The following is a 20360-nucleotide window of genomic DNA, read 5'->3' on the forward strand; positions in this document are numbered from 1 at the left end:
ATGATTTCCTTCGGTGACAATGTCACGGTTTCATACACTGTTTCTTCTTTTAATGGTGAGTAAACTCGCTGCTCTTTCATCCTTCTCTCCAAATATGACTGTTATGGGGAAAAAAACGTGGTTGAGTTTTTCCTATAACCCCAAGATCCCAAGTTGTCCTTTTGCCACACGGAGAAAGCTGGTGATGGCATTGTTTGACGCGCAGTTTGTGTCCAAATAAAAGAGTAAGAGTTTGACTGTCCAAGGCCGTCCTTTGGCCGTCATTTATTGTAAATAAAATATAACAAATTAAGGATGCATATATACATCAAGTTGCACAGTTCACAAACAGACGGCCAATAACTGTATCTGCTTGCCAGCCTTCTCCTCGTCATGCACTTCCGTGTCCTATTTAGGGGGTGCACCAATCAGCCCTTGTCGCAGGTGTGCACTCAGCAAAGGTGGGAAAGAAGGAGAAATTAGTGAGTCACTCAAATCATAAGAAACTTAAATGCGGCTCCTACAATGACATTTTGAGAAGGATATGTTACTAGTACATGACTAAAGCAGTGGTGTGAATGTCAAAAGTCATTTGAATGTTAACTCTCTTCCTTCAGTGATGATGTGTGTGTGTGTTCCATATCCTTCGTTTCTTCAAAGGCCAGTCTTTCCTGCTCTTTCCATGACGTTTCTCCTGTGAAGCAGCAGCAGCAGCAGCAGCACCCTCTGCTGGTTGCAAAGAAAATTGGAAAAAGCTTACAGCACCTGGTATTCCCAGGCGGTCTCCCATCCAAGTACTAACCAGGCCCGACCCTGCTTAGCTTCCGAGATCGGACGAGATCGGGCGTGTTCAGGGTGGTATGGCCGTAAGCGAAGGAGTCAGAGCACAACACCTTATTTATACATATGAACCATCACCATCATGAGGACTATTGTTGCTTTGTGAACATTGAAGCTGGGTTTTATTGTTATTTAATGTCAAGGAAATAGAAGCTCAAGGTGCAATTTCGTCACAATATTGCAAGAGAAAAAAATCATGACAATTTTCAATGATTTCCTTCAGTGACAATGTCACGGTTTCATACACTGTTTCTTCTTTTAATGGTGAGTAAACTCGCTGCTCTTTCATCCTTCTCTCCAAATATGACTGTTATGGGGAAAAAAACGTGGTTGAGTTTTTTCTATAACCCCAAGATCCCAAGTTGTCCTTTTGCCACACGGAGAAAGCTGGTGATGGCATTGTTTGACGCGCAGTTTGTGTCCAAATAAAAGAGTAAGAGTTTGACTGTCCAAGGCCGTCCTTTGGCCGTCATTTATTGTAAATAAAATATAACAAATTAAGGATGCATATATACATCAAGTTGCACAGTTCACAAACAGACGGCCAATAACTGTATCTGCTTGCCAGCCTTCTCCTCGTCATGCACTTCCGTGTCCTATTTAGGGGGTGCACCAATCAGCCCTTGTCGCAGGTGTGCACTCAGCAAAGGTGGGAAAGAAGGAGAAATTAGTGAGTCACTCAAATCATAAGAAACTTAAATGCGGCTCCTACAATGACATTTTGAGAAGGATATGTTACTAGTACATGACTAAAGCAGTGGTGTGAATGTCAAAAGTCATTTGAATGTTAACTCTCTTCCTTCAGTGATGATGTGTGTGTGTGTTCCATATCCTTCTTTTCTTCAAAGGCCAGTCTTTCCTGCTCTTTCCATGACGTTTCTCCTGTGAAGCAGCAGCAGCAGCAGCAGCACCCTCTGCTGGTTGCAAAGAAAATTGGAAAAAGCTTACAGCACCTGGTATTCCCAGGCGGTCTCCCATCCAAGTACTAACCAGGCCCGACCCTGCTTAGCTTCCGAGATCGGACGAGATCGGGCGTGTTCAGGGTGGTATGGCCGTAAGCGAAGGAGTCAGAGCACAACACCTTATTTATACATATGAACCATCACCATCATGAGGACTATTGTTGCTTTGTGAACATTGAAGCTGGGTTTTATTGTTATTTAATGTCAAGGAAATAGAAGCTCAAGGTGCAATTTCGTCACAATATTGCAAGAGAAAAAAATCATGACAATTTTCAATGATTTCCTTCAGTGACAATGTCACGGTTTCATACACTGTTTCTTCTTTTAATGGTGCGTAAACTCGCTGCTCTTTCATCCTTCTCTCCAAATATGACTGTTATGGGGAAAAAACCGTGGTTGAGTTTTTCCTATAACCCCAAGATCCCAAGTTGTCCTTTTGCCACACGGAGAAAGCTGGTGATGGCATTGTTTGACGCGCAGTTTGTGTCCAAAAAAGAGTAAGAGTTTGACTGTCCAAGGCCGTCCTTTGGCCGTCATTTATTGTAAATAAAATATAACAATTTAAGGATGCATATATACATCAAGTTGCACAGTTCACAAACAGACGGCCAATAACTGTATCTGCTTGCCAGCCTTCTCCTCGTCATGCACTTCCGTGTCCTATTTAGGGGGTGCACCAATCAGCCCTTGTCGCAGGTGTGCACTCAGCAAAGGTGGGAAAGAAGGAGAAATTAGTGAGTCACTCAAATCATAAGAAACTTAAATGCGGCTCCTACAATGACATTTTGAGAAGGATATGTTACTAGTACATGACTAAAGCAGTGGTGTGAATGTCAAAAGTCATTTGAATGTTAACTCTCTTCCTTCAGTGATGATGTGTGTGTGTGTTCCATATCCTTCGTTTCTTCAAAGGCCAGTCTTTCCTGCTCTTTCCATGACGTTTCTCCTGTGAAGCAGCAGCAGCAGCAGCAGCACCCTCTGCTGGTTGCAAAGAAAATTGGAAAAAGCTTACAGCACCTGGTATTCCCAGGCGGTCTCCCATCCAAGTACTAACCAGGCCCGACCCTGCTTAGCTTCCGAGATCGGACGAGATCGGGCGTGTTCAGGGTGGTATGGCCGTAAGCGAAGGAGTCAGAGCACAACACCTTATTTATACATATGAACCATCACCATCATGAGGACTATTGTTGCTTTGTGAACATTGAAGCTGGGCTTTATTGTTATTTAATGTCAAGGAAATAGAAGCTCAAGGTGCAATTTCGTCACAATATTGCAAGAGAAAAAAATCATGACAATTTTCAATGATTTCCTTCAGTGACAATGTCACGGTTTCATACACTGTTTCTTCTTTTAATGGTGCGTAAACTCGCTGCTCTTTCATCCTTCTCTCCAAATATGACTGTTATGGCGAAACAACCGTGGTTGGGTTTTTCCTATAACCCCAAGATCCCAAGTTGTCCTTTTGCCACACGGAGAAAGCTGGTGATGGCATTGTTTGACGCGCAGTTTGTGTCCAAAAAAGAGTAAGAGTTTGACTGTCCAAGGCCGTCCTTTGGCCGTCATTTATTGTAAATAAAATATAACAAATTAAGGATGCATATATACATCAAGTTGCACAGTTCACAAACAGACGGCCAATAACTGTATCTGCTTGCCAGCCTTCTCCTCGTCATGCACTTCCGTGTCCTATTTAGGGGGTGCACCAATCAGCCCTTGTCGCAGGTGTGCACTCAGCAAAGGTGGGAAAGAAGGAGAAATTAGTGAGTCACTCAAATCATAAGAAACTTAAATGCGGCTCCTACAATGACATTTTGAGAAGGATATGTTACTAGTACATGACTAAAGCAGTGGTGTGAATGTCAAAAGTCATTTGAATGTTAACTCTCTTCCTTCAGTGATGATGTGTGTGTGTGTTCCATATCCTTCGTTTCTTCAAAGGCCAGTCTTTCCTGCTCTTTCCATGACGTTTCTCCTGTGAAGCAGCAGCAGCAGCAGCAGCACCCTCTGCTGGTTGCAAAGAAAATTGGAAAAAGCTTACAGCACCTGGTATTCCCAGGCGGTCTCCCATCCAAGTACTAACCAGGCCCGACCCTGCTTAGCTTCCGAGATCGGACGAGATCGGGCGTGTTCAGGGTGGTATGGCCGTAAGCGAAGGAGTCAGAGCACAACACCTTATTTATACATATGAACCATCACCATCATGAGGACTATTGTTGCTTTGTGAACATTGAAGCTGGGTTTTATTGTTATTTAATGTCAAGGAAATAGAAGCTCAAGGTGCAATTTCGTCACAATATTGCAAGAGAAAAAAATCATGACAATTTTCAATGATTTCCTTCAGTGACAATGTCACGGTTTCATACACTGTTTCTTCTTTTAATGGTGCGTAAACTCGCTGCTCTTTCATCCTTCTCTCCAAATATGACTGTTATGGCGAAACAACCGTGGTTGGGTTTTTCCTATAACCCCAAGATCCCAAGTTGTCCTTTTGCCACACGGAGAAAGCTGGTGATGGCATTGTTTGACGCGAAGTTTGTGTCCAAAAAAGAGTAAGAGTTTGACTGTCCAAGGCCGTCCTTTGGCCGTCATTTATTGTAAATAAAATATAACAAATTAAGGATGCATATATACATCAAGTTGCACAGTTCACAAACAGACGGCCAATAACTGTATCTGCTTGCCAGCCTTCTCCTCGTCATGCACTTCCGTGTCCTATTTAGGGGGTGCACCAATCAGCCCTTGTCGCAGGTGTGCACTCAGCAAAGGTGGGAAAGAAGGAGAAATTAGTGAGTCACTCAAATCATAAGAAACTTAAATGCGGCTCCTACAATGACATTTTGAGAAGGATATGTTACTAGTACATGACTAAAGCAGTGGTGTGAATGTCAAAAGTCATTTGAATGTTAACTCTCTTCCTTCAGTGATGATGTGTGTGTGTGTTCCATATCCTTCGTTTCTTCAAAGGCCAGTCTTTCCTGCTCTTTCCATGACGTTTCTCCTGTGAAGCAGCAGCAGCAGCAGCAGCACCCTCTGCTGGTTGCAAAGAAAATTGGAAAAAGCTTACAGCACCTGGTATTCCCAGGCGGTCTCCCATCCAAGTACTAACCAGGCCCGACCCTGCTTAGCTTCCGAGATCGGACGAGATCGGGCGTGTTCAGGGTGGTATGGCCGTAAGCGAAGGAGTCAGAGCACAACACCTTATTTATACATATGAACCATCACCATCATGAGGACTATTGTTGCTTTGTGAACATTGAAGCTAGGTTTTATTGTTATTTAATGTCAAGGAAATAGAAGCTCAAGGTGCAATTTCGTCACAATATTGCAAGAGAAAAAAATCATGACAATTTTACATGATTTCCTTCAGTGACAATGTCACGGTTTCATACACTGTTTCTTCTTTTAATGGTGAGTAAACTCGCTGCTCTTTCATCCTTCTCTCCAAATATGACTGTTATGGGGAAAAAACCGTGGTTGAGTTTTTCCTATAACCCCAAGATCCCAAGTTGTCCTTTTGCCACACGGAGAAAGCTGGTGATGGCATTGTTTGACGCGCAGTTTGAGTCCAAAAAAGAGTAAGAGTTTGACTGTCCAAGGCCGTCCTTTGGCCGTCATTTATTGTAAATAAAATATAACAAATTAAGGATGCATATATACATCAAGTTGCACAGTTCACAAACAGACGGCCAATAACTGTATCTGCTTGCCAGCCTTCTCCTCGTCATGCACTTCCGTGTCCTATTTAGGGGGTGCACCAATCAGCCCTTGTCGCAGGTGTGCACTCAGCAAGGGTGGGAAAGAAGGAGAAATTAGTGAGTCACTCAAATCATAAGAAACTTTAATGCGGCTCCTACAATGACATTTTGAGAAGGATATGTTACTAGTACATGACTAAAGCAGTGGTGTGAATGTCAAAAGTCATTTGAATGTTAACTCTCTTCCTTCAGTGATGATGTGTGTGTGTGTTCCATATCCTTCGTTTCTTCAAAGGCCAGTCTTTCCTGCTCTTTCCATGACGTTTCTCCTGTGAAGCAGCAGCAGCAGCAGCAGCACCCTCTGCTGGTTGCAAAGAAAATTGGAAAAAGCTTACAGCACCTGGTATTCCCAGGCGGTCTCCCATCCAAGTACTAACCAGGCCCGACCCTGCTTAGCTTCCGAGATCGGACGAGATCGGGCGTGTTCAGGGTGGTATGGCCGTAAGCGAAGGAGTCAGAGCACAACACCTTATTTATACATATGAACCATCACCATCATGAGGACTATTGTTGCTTTGTGAACATTGAAGCTGGGTTTTATTGTTATTTAATGTCAAGGAAATAGAAGCTCAAGGTGCAATTTCGTCACAATATTGCAAGAGAAAAAAATCATGACAATTTTCAATGATTTCCTTCAGTGACAATGTCACGGTTTCATACACTGTTTCTTCTTTTAATGGTGCGTAAACTCGCTGCTCTTTCATCCTTCTCTCCAAATATGACTGTTATGGCGAAACAACCGTGGTTGGGTTTTTCCTATAACCCCAAGATCCCAAGTTGTCCTTTTGCCACACGGAGAAAGCTGGTGATGGCATTGTTTGACGCGCAGTTTGTGTCCAAAAAAGAGTAAGAGTTTGACTGTCCAAGGCCGTCCTTTGGCCGTCATTTATTGTAAAAAAAATATAACAAATTAAGGATGCATATATACATCAAGTTGCACGGTTCACAAACAGACGGCCAATAACTGCATCTGCTTGCCAGCCTTCTCCTCGTCATGCACTTCCGTGTCCTATTTAGGGGGTGCACCAATCAGCCCTTGTCGCAGGTGTGCACTCAGCAAAGGTGGGAAAGAAGGAGAAATTAGTGAGTCACTCAAATCATAAGAAACTTAAATGCGGCTCCTACAATGACATTTTGAGAAGGATATGTTACTAGTACATGACTAAAGCAGTGGTGTGAATGTCAAAAGTCATTTGAATGTTAACTCTCTTCCTTCAGTGATGATGTGTGTGTGTGTTCCATATCCTTCGTTTCTTCAAAGGCCAGTCTTTCCTGCTCTTTCCATGACGTTTCTCCTGTGAAGCAGCAGCAGCAGCAGCAGCACCCTCTGCTGGTTGCAAAGAAAATTGGAAAAAGCTTACAGCACCTGGTATTCCCAGGCGGTCTCCCATCCAAGTACTAACCAGGCCCGACCCTGCTTAGCTTCCGAGATCGGACGAGATCGGGCGTGTTCAGGGTGGTATGGCCGTAAGCGAAGGAGTCAGAGCACAACACCTTATTTATACATATGAACCATCACCATCATGAGGACTATTGTTGCTTTGTGAACATTGAAGCTAGGTTTTATTGTTATTTAATGTCAAGGAAATAGAAGCTCAAGGTGCAATTTCGTCACAATATTGCAAGAGAAAAAAATCATGACAATTTTACATGATTTCCTTCAGTGACAATGTCACGGTTTCATACACTGTTTCTTCTTTTAATGGTGAGTAAACTCGCTGCTCTTTCATCCTTCTCTCCAAATATGACTGTTATGGGGAAAAAACCGTGGTTGAGTTTTTCCTATAACCCCAAGATCCCAAGTTGTCCTTTTGCCACACGGAGAAAGCTGGTGATGGCATTGTTTGACGCGCAGTTTGAGTCCAAAAAAGAGTAAGAGTTTGACTGTCCAAGGCCGTCCTTTGGCCGTCATTTATTGTAAATAAAATATAACAAATTAAGGATGCATATATACATCAAGTTGCACAGTTCACAAACAGACGGCCAATAACTGTATCTGCTTGCCAGCCTTCTCCTCGTCATGCACTTCCGTGTCCTATTTAGGGGGTGCACCAATCAGCCCTTGTCGCAGGTGTGCACTCAGCAAGGGTGGGAAAGAAGGAGAAATTAGTGAGTCACTCAAATCATAAGAAACTTTAATGCGGCTCCTACAATGACATTTTGAGAAGGATATGTTACTAGTACATGACTAAAGCAGTGGTGTGAATGTCAAAAGTCATTTGAATGTTAACTCTCTTCCTTCAGTGATGATGTGTGTGTGTGTTCCATATCCTTCGTTTCTTCAAAGGCCAGTCTTTCCTGCTCTTTCCATGACGTTTCTCCTGTGAAGCAGCAGCAGCAGCAGCAGCACCCTCTGCTGGTTGCAAAGAAAATTGGAAAAAGCTTACAGCACCTGGTATTCCCAGGCGGTCTCCCATCCAAGTACTAACCAGGCCCGACCCTGCTTAGCTTCCGAGATCGGACGAGATCGGGCGTGTTCAGGGTGGTATGGCCGTAAGCGAAGGAGTCAGAGCACAACACCTTATTTATACATATGAACCATCACCATCATGAGGACTATTGTTGCTTTGTGAACATTGAAGCTGGGTTTTATTGTTATTTAATGTCAAGGAAATAGAAGCTCAAGGTGCAATTTCGTCACAATATTGCAAGAGAAAAAAATCATGACAATTTTCAATGATTTCCTTCGGTGACAATGTCACGGTTTCATACACTGTTTCTTCTTTTAATGGTGAGTAAACTCGCTGCTCTTTCATCCTTCTCTCCAAATATGACTGTTATGGGGAAAAAAACGTGGTTGAGTTTTTCCTATAACCCCAAGATCCCAAGTTGTCCTTTTGCCACACGGAGAAAGCTGGTGATGGCATTGTTTGACGCGCAGTTTGTGTCCAAATAAAAGAGTAAGAGTTTGACTGTCCAAGGCCGTCCTTTGGCCGTCATTTATTGTAAATAAAATATAACAAATTAAGGATGCATATATACATCAAGTTGCACAGTTCACAAACAGACGGCCAATAACTGTATCTGCTTGCCAGCCTTCTCCTCGTCATGCACTTCCGTGTCCTATTTAGGGGGTGCACCAATCAGCCCTTGTCGCAGGTGTGCACTCAGCAAAGGTGGGAAAGAAGGAGAAATTAGTGAGTCACTCAAATCATAAGAAACTTAAATGCGGCTCCTACAATGACATTTTGAGAAGGATATGTTACTAGTACATGACTAAAGCAGTGGTGTGAATGTCAAAAGTCATTTGAATGTTAACTCTCTTCCTTCAGTGATGATGTGTGTGTGTGTTCCATATCCTTCGTTTCTTCAAAGGCCAGTCTTTCCTGCTCTTTCCATGACGTTTCTCCTGTGAAGCAGCAGCAGCAGCAGCAGCACCCTCTGCTGGTTGCAAAGAAAATTGGAAAAAGCTTACAGCACCTGGTATTCCCAGGCGGTCTCCCATCCAAGTACTAACCAAGCCCGACCCTGCTTAGCTTCCGAGATCGGACGAGATCGGGCGTGTTCAGGGTGGTATGGCCGTAAGCGAAGGAGTCAGAGCACAACACCTTATTTATACATATGAACCATCACCATCATGAGGACTATTGTTGCTTTGTGAACATTGAAGCTGGGTTTTATTGTTATTTAATGTCAAGGAAATAGAAGCTCAAGGTGCAATTTCGTCACAATATTGCAAGAGAAAAAAATCATGACAATTTTCAATGATTTCCTTCGGTGACAATGTCACGGTTTCATACACTGTTTCTTCTTTTAATGGTGAGTAAACTCGCTGCTCTTTCATCCTTCTCTCCAAATATGACTGTTATGGGGAAAAAAACGTGGTTGAGTTTTTCCTATAACCCCAAGATCCCAAGTTGTCCTTTTGCCACACGGAGAAAGCTGGTGATGGCATTGTTTGACGCGCAGTTTGTGTCCAAAAAAGAGTAAGAGTTTGACTGTCCAAGGCCGTCCTTTGGCCGTCATTTATTGTAAATAAAATATAACAAATTAAGGATGCATATATACATCAAGTTGCACAGTTCACAAACAGACGGCCAATAACTGTATCTGCTTGCCAGCCTTCTCCTCGTCATGCACTTCCGTGTCCTATTTAGGGGGTGCACCAATCAGCCCTTGTCGCAGGTGTGCACTCAGCAAGGGTGGGAAAGAAGGAGAAATTAGTGAGTCACTCAAATCATAAGAAACTTTAATGCGGCTCCTACAATGACATTTTGAGAAGGATATGTTACTAGTACATGACTAAAGCAGTGGTGTGAATGTCAAAAGTCATTTGAATGTTAACTCTCTTCCTTCAGTGATGATGTGTGTGTGTGTTCCATATCCTTCGTTTCTTCAAAGGCCAGTCTTTCCTGCTCTTTCCATGACGTTTCTCCTGTGAAGCAGCAGCAGCAGCAGCAGCACCCTCTGCTGGTTGCAAAGAAAATTGGAAAAAGCTTACAGCACCTGGTATTCCCAGGCGGTCTCCCATCCAAGTACTAACCAGGCCCGACCCTGCTTAGCTTCCGAGATCGGACGAGATCGGGCGTGTTCAGGGTGGTATGGCCGTAAGCGAAGGAGTCAGAGCACAACACCTTATTTATACATATGAACCATCACCATCATGAGGACTATTGTTGCTTTGTGAACATTGAAGCTGGGTTTTATTGTTATTTAATGTCAAGGAAATAGAAGCTCAAGGTGCAATTTCGTCACAATATTGCAAGAGAAAAAAATCATGACAATTTTCAATGATTTCCTTCAGTGACAATGTCACGGTTTCATACACTGTTTCTTCTTTTAATGGTGCGTAAACTCGCTGCTCTTTCATCCTTCTCTCCAAATATGACTGTTATGGCGAAACAACCGTGGTTGGGTTTTTCCTATAACCCCAAGATCCCAAGTTGTCCTTTTGCCACACGGAGAAAGCTGGTGATGGCATTGTTTGACGCGCAGTTTGTGTCCAAAAAAGAGTAAGAGTTTGACTGTCCAAGGCCGTCCTTTGGCCGTCATTTATTGTAAAAAAAATATAACAAATTAAGGATGCATATATACATCAAGTTGCACAGTTCACAAACAGACGGCCAATAACTGCATCTGCTTGCCAGCCTTCTCCTCGTCATGCACTTCCGTGTCCTATTTAGGGGGTGCACCAATCAGCCCTTGTCGCAGGTGTGCACTCAGCAAAGGTGGGAAAGAAGGAGAAATTAGTGAGTCACTCAAATCATAAGAAACTTAAATGCGGCTCCTACAATGACATTTTGAGAAGGATATGTTACTAGTACATGACTAAAGCAGTGGTGTGAATGTCAAAAGTCATTTGAATGTTAACTCTCTTCCTTCAGTGATGATGTGTGTGTGTGTTCCATATCCTTCGTTTCTTCAAAGGCCAGTCTTTCCTGCTCTTTCCATGACGTTTCTCCTGTGAAGCAGCAGCAGCAGCAGCAGCACCCTCTGCTGGTTGCAAAGAAAATTGGAAAAAGCTTACAGCACCTGGTATTCCCAGGCGGTCTCCCATCCAAGTACTAACCAGGCCCGACCCTGCTTAGCTTCCGAGATCGGACGAGATCGGGCGTGTTAAGGGTGGTATGGCCGTAAGCGAAGGAGTCAGAGCACAACACCTTATTTATACATATGAACCATCACCATCATGAGGACTATTGTTGCTTTGTGAACATTGAAGCTGGGTTTTATTGTTATTTAATGTCAAGGAAATAGAAGCTCAAGGTGCAATTTCGTCACAATATTGCAAGAGAAAAAAATCATGACAATTTTCAATGATTTCCTTCAGTGACAATGTCACGGTTTCATACACTGTTTCTTCTTTTAATGGTGCGTAAACTCGCTGCTCTTTCATCCTTCTCTCCAAATATGACTGTTATGGCGAAACAACCGTGGTTGGGTTTTTCCTATAACCCCAAGATCCCAAGTTGTCCTTTTGCCACACGGAGAAAGCTGGTGATGGCATTGTTTGACGCGCAGTTTGTGTCCAAAAAAGAGTAAGAGTTTGACTGTCCAAGGCCGTCCTTTGGCCGTCATTTATTGTAAATAAAATATAACAAATTAAGGATGCATATATACATCAAGTTGCACAGTTCACAAACAGACGGCCAATAACTGTATCTGCTTGCCAGCCTTCTCCTCGTCATGCACTTCCGTGTCCTATTTAGGGGGTGCACCAATCAGCCCTTGTCGCAGGTGTGCACTCAGCAAAGGTGGGAAAGAAGGAGAAATTAGTGAGTCACTCAAATCATAAGAAACTTAAATGCGGCTCCTACAATGACATTTTGAGAAGGATATGTTACTAGTACATGACTAAAGCAGTGGTGTGAATGTCAAAAGTCATTTGAATGTTAACTCTCTTCCTTCAGTGATGATGTGTGTGTGTGTTCCATATCCTTCGTTTCTTCAAAGGCCAGTCTTTCCTGCTCTTTCCATGACGTTTCTCCTGTGAAGCAGCAGCAGCAGCAGCAGCACCCTCTGCTGGTTGCAAAGAAAATTGGAAAAAGCTTACAGCACCTGGTATTCCCAGGCGGTCTCCCATCCAAGTACTAACCAAGCCCGACCCTGCTTAGCTTCCGAGATCGGACGAGATCGGGCGTGTTCAGGGTGGTATGGCCGTAAGCGAAGGAGTCAGAGCACAACACCTTATTTATACATATGAACCATCACCATCATGAGGACTATTGTTGCTTTGTGAACATTGAAGCTGGGTTTTATTGTTATTTAATGTCAAGGAAATAGAAGCTCAAGGTGCAATTTCGTCACAATATTGCAAGAGAAAAAAATCATGACAATTTTCAATGATTTCCTTCGGTGACAATGTCACGGTTTCATACACTGTTTCTTCTTTTAATGGTGAGTAAACTCGCTGCTCTTTCATCCTTCTCTCCAAATATGACTGTTATGGGGAAAAAAACGTGGTTGAGTTTTTCCTATAACCCCAAGATCCCAAGTTGTCCTTTTGCCACACGGAGAAAGCTGGTGATGGCATTGTTTGACGCGCAGTTTGTGTCCAAATAAAAGAGTAAGAGTTTGACTGTCCAAGGCCGTCCTTTGGCCGTCATTTATTGTAAATAAAATATAACAAATTAAGGATGCATATATACATCAAGTTGCACAGTTCACAAACAGACGGCCAATAACTGTATCTGCTTGCCAGCCTTCTCCTCGTCATGCACTTCCGTGTCCTATTTAGGGGGTGCACCAATCAGCCCTTGTCGCAGGTGTGCACTCAGCAAAGGTGGGAAAGAAGGAGAAATTAGTGAGTCACTCAAATCATAAGAAACTTAAATGCGGCTCCTACAATGACATTTTGAGAAGGATATGTTACTAGTACATGACTAAAGCAGTGGTGTGAATGTCAAAAGTCATTTGAATGTTAACTCTCTTCCTTCAGTGATGATGTGTGTGTGTGTTCCATATCCTTCGTTTCTTCAAAGGCCAGTCTTTCCTGCTCTTTCCATGACGTTTCTCCTGTGAAGCAGCAGCAGCAGCAGCAGCACCCTCTGCTGGTTGCAAAGAAAATTGGAAAAAGCTTACAGCACCTGGTATTCCCAGGCGGTCTCCCATCCAAGTACTAACCAGGCCCGACCCTGCTTAGCTTCCGAGATCGGACGAGATCGGGCGTGTTCAGGGTGGTATGGCCGTAAGCGAAGGAGTCAGAGCACAACACCTTATTTATACATATGAACCATCACCATCATGAGGACTATTGTTGCTTTGTGAACATTGAAGCTGGGTTTTATTGTTATTTAATGTCAAGGAAATAGAAGCTCAAGGTGCAATTTCGTCACAATATTGCAAGAGAAAAAAATCATGACAATTTTCAATGATTTCCTTCGGTGACAATGTCACGGTTTCATACACTGTTTCTTCTTTTAATGGTGAGTAAACTCGCTGCTCTTTCATCCTTCTCTCCAAATATGACTGTTATGGGGAAAAAAACGTGGTTGAGTTTTTCCTATAACCCCAAGATCCCAAGTTGTCCTTTTGCCACACGGAGAAAGCTGGTGATGGCATTGTTTGACGCGCAGTTTGTGTCCAAATAAAAGAGTAAGAGTTTGACTGTCCAAGGCCGTCCTTTGGCCGTCATTTATTGTAAATAAAATATAACAAATTAAGGATGCATATATACATCAAGTTGCACAGTTCACAAACAGACGGCCAATAACTGTATCTGCTTGCCAGCCTTCTCCTCGTCATGCACTTCCGTGTCCTATTTAGGGGGTGCACCAATCAGCCCTTGTCGCAGGTGTGCACTCAGCAAAGGTGGGAAAGAAGGAGAAATTAGTGAGTCACTCAAATCATAAGAAACTTAAATGCGGCTCCTACAATGACATTTTGAGAAGGATATGTTACTAGTACATGACTAAAGCAGTGGTGTGAATGTCAAAAGTCATTTGAATGTTAACTCTCTTCCTTCAGTGATGATGTGTGTGTGTGTTCCATATCCTTCGTTTCTTCAAAGGCCAGTCTTTCCTGCTCTTTCCATGACGTTTCTCCTGTGAAGCAGCAGCAGCAGCAGCAGCACCCTCTGCTGGTTGCAAAGAAAATTGGAAAAAGCTTACAGCACCTGGTATTCCCAGGCGGTCTCCCATCCAAGTACTAACCAAGCCCGACCCTGCTTAGCTTCCGAGATCGGACGAGATCGGGCGTGTTCAGGGTGGTATGGCCGTAAGCGAAGGAGTCAGAGCACAACACCTTATTTATACATATGAACCATCACCATCATGAGGACTATTGTTGCTTTGTGAACATTGAAGCTGGGTTTTATTGTTATTTAATGTCAAGGAAATAGAAGCTCAAGGTGCAATTTCGTCACAATATTGCAAGAGAAAAAAATCATGACAATTTTCAATGATTTCCTTCAGTGACAATGTCACGGTTTCATACACTGTTTCTTCTTTTAATGGTGAGTAAACTCGCTGCTCTTTCATCCTTCTCTCCAAATATGACTGTTATGGGGAAAAAAACGTGGTTGAGTTTTTTCTATAACCCCAAGATCCCAAGTTGTCCTTTTGCCACACGGAGAAAGCTGGTGATGGCATTGTTTGACGCGCAGTTTGTGTCCAAATAAAAGAGTAAGAGTTTGACTGTCCAAGGCCGTCCTTTGGCCGTCATTTATTGTAAATAAAATATAACAAATTAAGGATGCATATATACATCAAGTTGCACAGTTCACAAACAGACGGCCAATAACTGTATCTGCTTGCCAGCCTTCTCCTCGTCATGCACTTCCGTGTCCTATTTAGGGGGTGCACCAATCAGCCCTTGTCGCAGGTGTGCACTCAGCAAAGGTGGGAAAGAAGGAGAAATTAGTGAGTCACTCAAATCATAAGAAACTTAAATGCGGCTCCTACAATGACATTTTGAGAAGGATATGTTACTAGTACATGACTAAAGCAGTGGTGTGAATGTCAAAAGTCATTTGAATGTTAACTCTCTTCCTTCAGTGATGATGTGTGTGTGTGTTCCATATCCTTCTTTTCTTCAAAGGCCAGTCTTTCCTGCTCTTTCCATGACGTTTCTCCTGTGAAGCAGCAGCAGCAGCAGCAGCACCCTCTGCTGGTTGCAAAGAAAAATTGGAAAAAGCTTACAGCACCTGGTATTCCCAGGCGGTCTCCCATCCAAGTACTAACCAGTTCCGACCCTGCTTAGCTTCCGAGATCGGACGAGATCGGGCGTGTTCAGGGTGGTATGGCCGTAAGCGAAGGAGTCAGAGCACAACACCTTATTTATACATATGAACCATCACCATCATGAGGACTATTGTTGCTTTGTGAACATTGAAGCTGGGTTTTATTGTTATTTAATGTCAAGGAAATAGAAGCTCAAGGTGCAATTTCGTCACAATATTGCAAGAGAAAAAAATCATGACAATTTTCAATGATTTCCTTCAGTGACAATGTCACGGTTTCATACACTGTTTCTTCTTTTAATGGTGCGTAAACTCGCTGCTCTTTCATCCTTCTCTCCAAATATGACTGTTATGGGGAAAAAACCGTGGTTGAGTTTTTCCTATAACCCCAAGATCCCAAGTTGTCCTTTTGCCACACGGAGAAAGCTGGTGATGGCATTGTTTGACGCGCAGTTTGTGTCCAAATAAAAGAGTAAGAGTTTGACTGTCCAAGGCCGTCCTTTGGCCGTCATTTATTGTAAATAAAATATAACAAATTAAGGATGCATATATACATCAAGTTGCACAGTTCACAAACAGACGGCCAATAACTGTATCTGCTTGCCAGCCTTCTCCTCGTCATGCACTTCCGTGTCCTATTTAGGGGGTGCACCAATCAGCCCTTGTCGCAGGTGTGCACTCAGCAAAGGTGGGAAAGAAGGAGAAATTAGTGAGTCACTCAAATCATAAGAAACTTAAATGCGGCTCCTACAATGACATTTTGAGAAGGATATGTTACTAGTACATGACTAAAGCAGTGGTGTGAATGTCAAAAGTCATTTGAATGTTAACTCTCTTCCTTCAGTGATGATGTGTGTGTGTGTTCCATATCCTTCGTTTCTTCAAAGGCCAGTCTTTCCTGCTCTTTCCATGACGTTTCTCCTGTGAAGCAGCAGCAGCAGCAGCAGCACCCTCTGCTGGTTGCAAAGAAAATTGGAAAAAGCTTACAGCACCTGGTATTCCCAGGCGGTCTCCCATCCAAGTACTAACCAGGCCCGACCCTGCTTAGCTTCCGAGATCGGACGAGATCGGGCGTGTTCAGGGTGGTATGGCCGTAAGCGAAGGAGTCAGAGCACAACACCTTATTTATACATATGAACCATCACCATCATGAGGACTATTGTTGCTTTGTGAACATTGAAGCTGGGTTTTATTGTTATTTAATGTCAAGGAAATAGAAGCTCAAGGTGCAATTTCGTCACAATATTGCAAGAGAAAAAAATCATGACAATTTTCAATGATTTCCTTCAGTGACAATGTCACGGTTTCATACACTGTTTCTTCTTTTAATGGTGCGTAAACTCGCTGCTCTTTCATCCTTCTCTCCAAATATGACTGTTATGGCGAAACAACCGTGGTTGGGTTTTTCCTATAACCCCAAGATCCCAAGTTGTCCTTTTGCCACACGGAGAAAGCTGGTGATGGCATTGTTTGACGCGCAGTTTGTGTCCAAAAAAGAGTAAGAGTTTGACTGTCCAAGGCCGTCCTTTGGCCGTCATTTATTGTAAATAAAATATAACAAATTAAGGATGCATATATACATCAAGTTGCACAGTTCACAAACAGACGGCCAATAACTGTATCTGCTTGCCAGCCTTCTCCTCGTCATGCACTTCCGTGTCCTATTTAGGGGGTGCACCAATCAGCCCTTGTCGCAGGTGTGCACTCAGCAAAGGTGGGAAAGAAGGAGAAATTAGTGAGTCACTCAAATCATAAGAAACTTAAATGCGGCTCCTACAATGACATTTTGAGAAGGATATGTTACTAGTACATGACTAAAGCAGTGGTGTGAATGTCAAAAGTCATTTGAATGTTAACTCTCTTCCTTCAGTGATGATGTGTGTGTGTGTTCCATATCCTTCGTTTCTTCAAAGGCCAGTCTTTCCTGCTCTTTCCATGACGTTTCTCCTGTGAAGCAGCAGCAGCAGCAGCAGCACCCTCTGCTGGTTGCAAAGAAAATTGGAAAAAGCTTACAGCACCTGGTATTCCCAGGCGGTCTCCCATCCAAGTACTAACCAGGCCCGACCCTGCTTAGCTTCCGAGATCGGACGAGATCGGGCGTGTTCAGGGTGGTATGGCCGTAAGCGAAGGAGTCAGAGCACAACACCTTATTTATACATATGAACCATCACCATCATGAGGACTATTGTTGCTTTGTGAACATTGAAGCTGGGTTTTATTGTTATTTAATGTCAAGGAAATAGAAGCTCAAGGTGCAATTTCGTCACAATATTGCAAGAGAAAAAAATCATGACAATTTTCAATGATTTCCTTCAGTGACAATGTCACGGTTTCATACACTGTTTCTTCTTTTAATGGTGCGTAAACTCGCTGCTCTTTCATCCTTCTCTCCAAATATGACTGTTATGGCGAAACAACCGTGGTTGGGTTTTTCCTATAACCCCAAGATCCCAAGTTGTCCTTTTGCCACACGGAGAAAGCTGGTGATGGCATTGTTTGACGCGCAGTTTGTGTCCAAAAAAGAGTACGAGTTTGACTGTCCAAGGCCGTCCTTTGGCCGTCATTTATTGTAAATAAAATATAACAAATTAAGGATGCATATATACATCAAGTTGCACAGTTCACAAACAGACGGCCAATAACTGTATCTGCTGGCCAGCCTTCTCCTCGTCATGCACTTCCGTGTCCTATTTAGGGGGTGCACCAATCAGCCCTTGTCGCAGGTGTGCACTCAGCAAAGGTGGGAAAGAAGGAGAAATTAGTGAGTCACTCAAATCATAAGAAACTTAAATGCGGCTCCTACAATGACATTTTGAGAAGGATATGTTACTAGTACATGACTAAAGCAGTGGTGTGAATGTCAAAAGTCATTTGAATGTTAACTCTCTTCCTTCAGTGATGATGTGTGTGTGTGTTCCATATCCTTCGTTTCTTCAAAGGCCAGTCTTTCCTGCTCTTTCCATGACGTTTCTCCTGTGAAGCAGCAGCAGCAGCAGCAGCACCCTCTGCTGGTTGCAAAGAAAATTGGAAAAAGCTTACAGCACCTGGTATTCCCAGGCGGTCTCCCATCCAAGTACTAACCAGGCCCGACCCTGCTTAGCTTCCGAGATCGGACGAGATCGGGCGTGTTCAGGGTGGTATGGCCGTAAGCGAAGGCGTCAGAGCACAACACCTTATTTATACATATGAACCATCACCATCATGAGGACTATTGTTTCTTTGTGAACATTGAAGCTGGGTTTTATTGTTATTTAATGTCAAGGAAATAGAAGCTCAAGGTGCAATTTCGTCACAATATTGCAAGAGAAAAAAATCATGACAATTTTCAATGATTTCCTTCAGTGACAATGTCACGGTTTCATACACTGTTTCTTCTTTTAATGGTGCGTAAACTCGCTGCTCTTTCATCCTTCTCTCCAAATATGACTGTTATGGCGAAACAACCGTGGTTGGGTTTTTCCTATAACCCCAAGATCCCAAGTTGTCCTTTTGCCACACGGAGAAAGCTGGTGATGGCATTGTTTGACGCGCAGTTTGTGTCCAAAAAAGAGTACGAGTTTGACTGTCCAAGGCCGTCCTTTGGCCGTCATTTATTGTAAATAAAATATAACAAATTAAGGATGCATATATACATCAAGTTGCACAGTTCACAAACAGACGGCCAATAACTGTATCTGCTTGCCAGCCTTCTCCTCGTCATGCACTTCCGTGTCCTATTTAGGGGGTGCACCAATCAGCCCTTGTCGCAGGTGTGCACTCAGCAAAGGTGGGAAAGAAGGAGAAATTAGTGAGTCACTCAAATCATAAGAAACTTAAATGCGGCTCCTACAATGACATTTTGAGAAGGATATGTTACTAGTACATGACTAAAGCAGTGGTGTGAATGTCAAAAGTCATTTGAATGTTAACTCTCTTCCTTCAGTGATGATGTGTGTGTGTGTTCCATATCCTTCGTTTCTTCAAAGGCCAGTCTTTCCTGCTCTTTCCATGACGTTTCTCCTGTGAAGCAGCAGCAGCAGCAGCAGCACCCTCTGCTGGTTGCAAAGAAAATTGGAAAAAGCTTACAGCACCTGGTATTCCCAGGCGGTCTCCCATCCAAGTACTAACCAGGCCCGACCCTGCTTAGCTTCCGAGATCGGACGAGATCGGGCGTGTTCAGGGTGGTATGGCCGTAAGCGAAGGAGTCAGAGCACAACACCTTATTTATACATATGAACCATCACCATCATGAGGACTATTGTTGCTTTGTGAACATTGAAGCTGGGTTTTATTGTTATTTAATGTCAAGGAAATAGAAGCTCAAGGTGCAATTTCGTCACAATATTGCAAGAGAAAAAAATCATGACAATTTTCAATGATTTCCTTCAGTGACAATGTCACGGTTTCATACACTGTTTCTTCTTTTAATGGTGCGTAAACTCGCTGCTCTTTCATCCTTCTCTCCAAATATGACTGTTATGGCGAAACAACCGTGGTTGGGTTTTTCCTATAACCCCAAGATCCCAAGTTGTCCTTTTGCCACACGGAGAAAGCTGGTGATGGCATTGTTTGACGCGCAGTTTGTGTCCAAAAAAGAGTAAGACTTTGACTGTCCAAGGCCGTCCTTTGGCCGTCATTTATTGTAAATAAAATATAACAAATTAAGGATGCATATATACATCAAGTTGCACAGTTCACAAACAGACGGCCAATAACTGTATCTGCTTGCCAGCCTTCTCCTCGTCATGCACTTCCGTGTCCTATTTAGGGGGTGCACCAATCAGCCCTTGTCGCAGGTGTGCACTCAGCAAAGGTGGGAAAGAAGGAGAAATTAGTGAGTCACTCAAATCATAAGAAACTTAAATGCGGCTCCTACAATGACATTTTGAGAAGGATATGTTACTAGTACATGACTAAAGCAGTGGTGTGAATGTCAAAAGTCATTTGAATGTTAACTCTCTTCCTTCAGTGATGATGTGTGTGTGTGTTCCATATCCTTCGTTTCTTCAAAGGCCAGTCTTTCCTGCTCTTTCCATGACGTTTCTCCTGTGAAGCAGCAGCAGCAGCAGCAGCACCCTCTGCTGGTTGCAAAGAAAATTGGAAAAAGCTTACAGCACCTGGTATTCCCAGGCGGTCTCCCATCCAAGTACTAACCAGGACCGACCCTGCTTAGCTTCCGAGATCGGACGAGATCGGGCGTGTTCAGGGTGGTATGGCCGTAAGCGA

General features: G+C 43.2%; 20 non-coding genes across 20 annotated transcripts; all 20 read right to left on the reverse strand.

The window, feature by feature from the left end:
• Positions 1-732: 732 nt before the first annotated feature.
• Positions 733-851, reverse strand: LOC128440923 (5S ribosomal RNA). The gene has a single exon (XR_008338631.1). It is a non-coding gene; the product is annotated as a 5S ribosomal RNA (ribosomal RNA).
• A 909-nt stretch (positions 852-1760) lies between these two features.
• LOC128440924 (5S ribosomal RNA) lies at positions 1761-1879 on the reverse strand. The gene has a single exon (XR_008338632.1). It is a non-coding gene; the product is annotated as a 5S ribosomal RNA (ribosomal RNA).
• Positions 1880-2786: 907 nt separating this feature from the next.
• On the reverse strand, positions 2787-2905 carry LOC128440926 (5S ribosomal RNA). Its single transcript, XR_008338634.1, has one exon. It is a non-coding gene; the product is annotated as a 5S ribosomal RNA (ribosomal RNA).
• A 907-nt stretch (positions 2906-3812) lies between these two features.
• On the reverse strand, positions 3813-3931 carry LOC128440927 (5S ribosomal RNA). Its single transcript, XR_008338635.1, has one exon. It is a non-coding gene; the product is annotated as a 5S ribosomal RNA (ribosomal RNA).
• Positions 3932-4838: 907 nt separating this feature from the next.
• LOC128440928 (5S ribosomal RNA) lies at positions 4839-4957 on the reverse strand. The gene has a single exon (XR_008338636.1). It is a non-coding gene; the product is annotated as a 5S ribosomal RNA (ribosomal RNA).
• Positions 4958-5864: 907 nt separating this feature from the next.
• Positions 5865-5983, reverse strand: LOC128440929 (5S ribosomal RNA). The gene has a single exon (XR_008338637.1). It is a non-coding gene; the product is annotated as a 5S ribosomal RNA (ribosomal RNA).
• Positions 5984-6890: 907 nt separating this feature from the next.
• Positions 6891-7009, reverse strand: LOC128440930 (5S ribosomal RNA). The gene has a single exon (XR_008338638.1). It is a non-coding gene; the product is annotated as a 5S ribosomal RNA (ribosomal RNA).
• Positions 7010-7916: 907 nt separating this feature from the next.
• LOC128440931 (5S ribosomal RNA) lies at positions 7917-8035 on the reverse strand. Its single transcript, XR_008338639.1, has one exon. It is a non-coding gene; the product is annotated as a 5S ribosomal RNA (ribosomal RNA).
• A 909-nt stretch (positions 8036-8944) lies between these two features.
• LOC128440951 (5S ribosomal RNA) lies at positions 8945-9063 on the reverse strand. Its single transcript, XR_008338657.1, has one exon. It is a non-coding gene; the product is annotated as a 5S ribosomal RNA (ribosomal RNA).
• A 907-nt stretch (positions 9064-9970) lies between these two features.
• Positions 9971-10089, reverse strand: LOC128440932 (5S ribosomal RNA). The gene has a single exon (XR_008338640.1). It is a non-coding gene; the product is annotated as a 5S ribosomal RNA (ribosomal RNA).
• A 907-nt stretch (positions 10090-10996) lies between these two features.
• On the reverse strand, positions 10997-11115 carry LOC128440944 (5S ribosomal RNA). Its single transcript, XR_008338651.1, has one exon. It is a non-coding gene; the product is annotated as a 5S ribosomal RNA (ribosomal RNA).
• A 907-nt stretch (positions 11116-12022) lies between these two features.
• On the reverse strand, positions 12023-12141 carry LOC128440952 (5S ribosomal RNA). Its single transcript, XR_008338658.1, has one exon. It is a non-coding gene; the product is annotated as a 5S ribosomal RNA (ribosomal RNA).
• Positions 12142-13050: 909 nt separating this feature from the next.
• LOC128440934 (5S ribosomal RNA) lies at positions 13051-13169 on the reverse strand. The gene has a single exon (XR_008338641.1). It is a non-coding gene; the product is annotated as a 5S ribosomal RNA (ribosomal RNA).
• A 909-nt stretch (positions 13170-14078) lies between these two features.
• On the reverse strand, positions 14079-14197 carry LOC128440953 (5S ribosomal RNA). Its single transcript, XR_008338659.1, has one exon. It is a non-coding gene; the product is annotated as a 5S ribosomal RNA (ribosomal RNA).
• A 910-nt stretch (positions 14198-15107) lies between these two features.
• On the reverse strand, positions 15108-15226 carry LOC128440971 (5S ribosomal RNA). Its single transcript, XR_008338676.1, has one exon. It is a non-coding gene; the product is annotated as a 5S ribosomal RNA (ribosomal RNA).
• A 909-nt stretch (positions 15227-16135) lies between these two features.
• Positions 16136-16254, reverse strand: LOC128440935 (5S ribosomal RNA). Its single transcript, XR_008338642.1, has one exon. It is a non-coding gene; the product is annotated as a 5S ribosomal RNA (ribosomal RNA).
• Positions 16255-17161: 907 nt separating this feature from the next.
• On the reverse strand, positions 17162-17280 carry LOC128440936 (5S ribosomal RNA). The gene has a single exon (XR_008338643.1). It is a non-coding gene; the product is annotated as a 5S ribosomal RNA (ribosomal RNA).
• A 907-nt stretch (positions 17281-18187) lies between these two features.
• On the reverse strand, positions 18188-18306 carry LOC128440938 (5S ribosomal RNA). The gene has a single exon (XR_008338645.1). It is a non-coding gene; the product is annotated as a 5S ribosomal RNA (ribosomal RNA).
• A 907-nt stretch (positions 18307-19213) lies between these two features.
• On the reverse strand, positions 19214-19332 carry LOC128440939 (5S ribosomal RNA). The gene has a single exon (XR_008338646.1). It is a non-coding gene; the product is annotated as a 5S ribosomal RNA (ribosomal RNA).
• A 907-nt stretch (positions 19333-20239) lies between these two features.
• Positions 20240-20358, reverse strand: LOC128440954 (5S ribosomal RNA). The gene has a single exon (XR_008338660.1). It is a non-coding gene; the product is annotated as a 5S ribosomal RNA (ribosomal RNA).
• Between the last annotated feature and the right edge of the window lie 2 nt (positions 20359-20360).

The sequence above is a fragment of the Pleuronectes platessa genome, chromosome 5 (assembly GCF_947347685.1).
Source record: "Pleuronectes platessa chromosome 5, fPlePla1.1, whole genome shotgun sequence".
In the NCBI taxonomy this organism is placed as follows: Eukaryota; Metazoa; Chordata; class Actinopteri; order Pleuronectiformes; family Pleuronectidae; genus Pleuronectes; species Pleuronectes platessa.